This window comes from Podarcis tiliguerta (assembly GCF_965153285.1).
Source record: "Podarcis tiliguerta genome assembly, chromosome: 3".
Classification (NCBI taxonomy): Eukaryota; Metazoa; Chordata; class Lepidosauria; order Squamata; family Lacertidae; genus Podarcis; species Podarcis tiliguerta.
The window spans coordinates 57945144-57950251 of record NC_139536.1 but is presented as its reverse complement, the minus strand read 5'-3'; the positions used below and the strand labels follow the sequence as shown (position 1 = coordinate 57950251).

At 44.3% G+C, this 5108-nt stretch overlaps 1 pseudogene across 1 annotated transcript; it reads left to right on the top strand.

Moving 5' to 3' along the window:
* Window positions 1-209: 209 nt before the first annotated feature.
* On the top strand, window positions 210-4803 carry LOC310675021 (mitochondrial-processing peptidase subunit alpha-like; annotated as a pseudogene). Its single transcript has one exon. The product of its transcript is annotated as a mitochondrial-processing peptidase subunit alpha-like (transcript).
* Window positions 4804-5108: the final 305 nt, after the last annotated feature.

Here is a 5108-nt window from a genome sequence, read left to right as displayed (position 1 = left end):
TACATACAAGAGGAATGAATTATACTGCAATATTGGACCTGTTTTGCCTTGAAAAGGGAAAGCTGTCTTTCTGGACCATCTTTGGGAAACAAGTATTTGAAATTTAAATTTTATTTTATTTTATTATTTTCACTTGCCTTCATAACTGGAACCAAACCGGATTCTATAACTTCTCAATCAAGCAAAGTAGTCTATTCTAATACCTAAAATTGAAAGGAAGTTCAGCATTTAGTGGAATGACGCTTACTTGCCTAGGAGTTTTCTGTGAGCACTTGGAAATCCTTGATGCCCAGCCAGCACTGCTACAATTGTTCTGGAAAGAGGATGTGTCTTTTCCCATGGTTGCATTGTCAGGATGGAAAGATCTTCGAGGAACCTATAGCTCTTAAAGACTTGCTGTCTCTTTCCATAAAACATTAGCGTTGGCACACCTACCTTGTTCTGCCTTCTACAATTTCATCTGATTTCCTCAATTTCACACATGCACATTTCTGTAACTGATATTCTCTCCCCATCTCACCCCCAGAAGTTAGAATGGTGTAGGGATTTTGCTTATGATCGTTATTGAACAACCTTGGATATCAGAACCATGTCTGCTCTATTGATTGTGGCTAATCTAAAATACCCCACCCCACCCCCACACTCCAAGCCTGCATACCAGTCTGCCCTACAGACATTTATTGGTTTTGTACTGGCTTAATAGCATTGCATTCTATAAAAATAATTCCGGGGAATGCTTGATGAGGACCATGAAAATTCTTTCCTAACCCTCCTCTCAAAACTAGGGTTCCCTGACATAGAAGATTTACTGTTAAGCCAAGTTGACTCCATCATATAAACACACTTTTGGGGGATGTGAATATCTCTGGAGGACATGAGACCATTTTGAAGCAAGTTCTGTCCGTCCATTTGAAATGGAGTTCACAAGTCCAAGTGCCAACTTAAGAGAAAACCACTAATGCCCAACACTATCCAGACCATGGTATACCACACAAGCAGAAAGTAAACATAACCCAGAATGTTTCCTGCTAAGCAGATATCTCTGACTCAAACAAGAGAACCAAGCTACATGCCATAGGATCAGAATTAATAAGATAAAACAGAAATTAAAATATGATGTACACATAAATACTACAACACAGGTACTAGCCCTATGCAGGTACTCTCCCTGTGTGAGAGAATATGTTGTCTGGTTTGTTCTGTCCTGAAAAATGAGACTGAAAACAGTTCAGTATGCTCTTCAAATAGAAGCCACTGGTTTATCAGTTCACACATCATGCACACCAACTAATTACTCAACACTCAATTTGTATCTCAACATGTGAACTATCTCAGTGTAGGAAATACTATTTTTCTGCTGTGATATGAAACCTCAATCAGTGTTGGTTAATTTGTGATGGCTCTTTCACAAATGCAAGTCATTCCAGTCATGAAGTGATGACTATGTCACATGAATAGGACCACAGATTGCAGATGTGCTTAGCAAGAGGTGTAGCTAAGGAGGGAAAATGCCAGAAAAGACAAACAGGATGCAACATGGTTAGATCCACTAAAACTCAGTCCTGTGGCTCTTCCATTTCACGCAGGGGAAAATGTAAGTTTATTGGAAATTTATTGGTTTGGAGGAAATGAAGCAGGCTGTTCTTCGTGCTGGGTGGGTCCAGTTTTTATAATATGTTTATTGCTTATGGTCCATTCTTATGGCCAATGAAGGAATCACTTCTCCATCACTCCCAGTACAGGGCATTAATCTGTGCAGTCTGCCGGAGAGTGCAGTGACTGCATTTGTTTTGCTTGGTAGTGAAAATTCTGAAAGGGAGACGGAGGTGACTTTTATTGGATTAGGCAACTAGTGATTGGCTCAGTTTGTTATTATCTGTCTTTATCTCATTCTTCAGACTAATGGGTTCTGTCAGATACAAAACAATTCGGATAGGAAATTAGCATAAACACTGTTTATTCTCCTCCAATACAGCATGTTCTTTCTGCTGTTTGACACAGATGCTAGCCAAATTTGGCGCTTATGGAGAATGAGGCAGGTCCTCCTTTCCAACTGTTGTATTCTAGAAATTCCCCATTGAAAGCAAGTTATTTTTAAAAGCCAGCCAACTTCTCTCCCTCTTTCTCCTAGCTGCACTGGAGGATGACTGCTTTGAGAAAGGGGATTGGTCTCGGGCTTGAATTTTCATGGGCTCTCTGCATGTCAGTCTCATCTCCTAAAACACATTTTTAGCACATGTGCTGAAAAAGAAAACCTAGAGATCCCACCCACCCCTGCCGACAACAAGGCTTTGACTAAAAAATATTTGGTTCTGCTTCTTTTCACTGCCAGCTTTTGCAAAGCAAGCTTCCTCCAGAGTGCAGATAACCCCCAATTAATCAAGCCAAAGGCTACAGAAGGAGCCATCCCTCCGCCACCCAGTGTGACCTGGAGAAAATTGCTTTCTGACCCCAAGGCTGTTAGTTCATCTGAACTTGAGCATGAGTAAAATTGTGCCACCAGACCTTCCCAGCAGAAATTATGCTGGGGTGCAAGTGCACTATTATAACTCTGATGCAATGAGAGCAACTCCCCACACCTTCCTGTACCATGCTGCTAACCCTGAACCAACAACAGTCGTATGGTAATTGTACAAATGTAATAGAGAATGGAATGGAGCCTTGCTTCCAGTGAGAGGGAGAAGAATCTATTCAATTTTTCTAACTACAGCTATTCCACACTGATGGAGCTTTAAAGAAGGCTCAAAGTATGCTTCCCTTAGGAGTGAAGTATTCTAGAAGGGATTTCTTGGCAGCCAATCTAGTCCTTTTAGCATCCCATTAACTTGCATGTGATTTGGGAAAGATCTGCTACTGGAAATTAGAAAAGTTGTAGAAAGAGATCGGGAAGTGTCAAGTGGGGACTTTATTCTCCCTTCCTTTTTACTCTCACCTCCTCCCTCCTCTCTTGAATCAGCTGACTTCAGCTCTGCCCCTTAAGCCAGCCACTGGCCAATCCACACTGTTGTCCTCAACTGGCCAATCCACATTTGCCTTGCGTGACTCACACCTCTCCACCCTTGCCGGGAGGAGAAGCCAATATGGCGGCCAAGGTGGTTGGTCAGGGCATCTGGAGCTCTGCACGGAGGTTTGGAATAGTTGCATACAGGAAATACACAGTGGTGGAAGCTATCCCAGCATTCCCCTGGCAGCTCCTCTCCCTGGAGTGCCAAAGCCAGTCTTTGCCACCATTGATGGCCAAGAGAACTTTGAAACCAAAGTGATCACCCTGGTGAACAGGATGCAGGTGGCTTCTCAGAACATATTTGGACAGTTCTGCACAGTTGGGATTCTTATAAATTAAGGCTCAAGATATGAAGCAAAACATACCAGTGACATTTCACGCTTTCTCGAAAAGCTTGCCTTTTCTTCTACAGCTCAGTTTGGCAGTAAGGACATGATCCTCCTCACTTTGGAGCAGCATGGTGACATCTATGATTGTCAGGTGTCAAGGGACACCACCATGTATGCCATTTCAGCCGATGCCAGAGGCCTGGACACTGTTGTCCGTCTGGGCTACAGCCCAGATTATCGGATGAGGAGATTGAGATGGTGCACATGGCAGTCCGCTTTGAGCTGGAGGTGTGAGTTTGGGGCCCACCCCCATCTTAGAGTTGACCCACATCATGATTGGGCTGGAAACTTGGGCTGGAGGAAGACTTTATCCCCTTTGCCATCCTCAACATGTTGCTGGGAGGAGGCGGGTCCTTTTCCGTTGGGGGGCCAGGCAAAGGCATGTTTACCCAGTTGTATCTCAATGTGCTCAACCAGCATCACTGGCTGTACACTGCCACCACCCACCACAACTAGCAGGACGCGGGTGGCGCTGTGGTCTAAACCACTGAGACACTTGGGCCTGCCGATTGACCCGACGGGGTGAGCTCCCGTTGCTCAGTCCCAGCTTCTGCCAATCTAGCAGTTCAAAAGCATGCCAAAAAATGCAAGTAGAGAAATAGGCACCGCTCCGGCGGGAAGGTAGATGGCATTTCCATGCGCTGCTCTGGTTTCGGTGTTCTGTTGTGCCAGAAGCAGCTTAGTCATGACCTGGAAAAACTGCGGACAAACGCCGGCTCCCTTGGCTTGTAAAGCAAGATGAGCTCCGCAACCCCTGAGTTAACTGTCAGGGGTCCTTTACCTTTTTTTTAAACCATCACAGCTATGAAGATGCAGGCCTCCCATGCATCCATGCCAGCACAGACCCCAGGCAGGTTTGAGAACTGTGGAAATAATCACCTGGGAATTCATTTTAATGGCAGGAGCCATTGGAGAGGTTGAACTTGAGTGAGAAAAGTTCCATGAACTTGAGTGAGTTGCAGTCCATGCTGATGACGAACCTGGAGTCTCAGCCAGTTATTTTTGAGGATGTCAGAAAGCAGGTGTTGGCAACTGGCATGAGGAAGCTACCCCTGAGCTCTGCGTCTCGATTGGCCAAGTGAATACCAGTAACATCAAGAGAGTGGTGATGAAAATAATGAGGAACAAGCCGCTGTAGCCTCCCTGAGGGACCTGGCGAAGCTGCCCACTTACAAACACATCCAAGGAGCCTTTTCTAGGAAGGATGGGCGGCTCCCAAAGATGTATTAGCTTCCATTAACAAGCTCTCTCAGATCCACGTGTTGAGATTTGTGGTTTTGCAACCAAAGTAGCTCTTGTGTGTTTGGCCTAAAGGTTAAGGTCATGCAAATATATAACACGAGAAGAACCTTGCTGCATCTGTCCATCTAGTAATGTGTTCTCACAGTAGACAACCAGATGCCCACAAGAGGTCTGTCTTTTAATGCCACAAGGTATGGCTTGTCAACCACAAATATCAAAATTAGACAACTTCTTTTTTTGAAGATGGGGCAGGATCAAGTAAACACAGACAACAGCTAGTTCAGAAGGAAGAGAGACCAGAAAAACAAGTTTTTCCAACAGAGAAGGTATAACAATCTTCATCAAAGAGGGGTATTGTGCAACCAGCTGATAATGAGATTTAGCAGATCAGACTGCACTGCTGGATGTGCTTCTTTACTGTGGGTCATTCAAAATATTAAAGTTTCCACAGAGAAAGCAGTTATGCACATGAT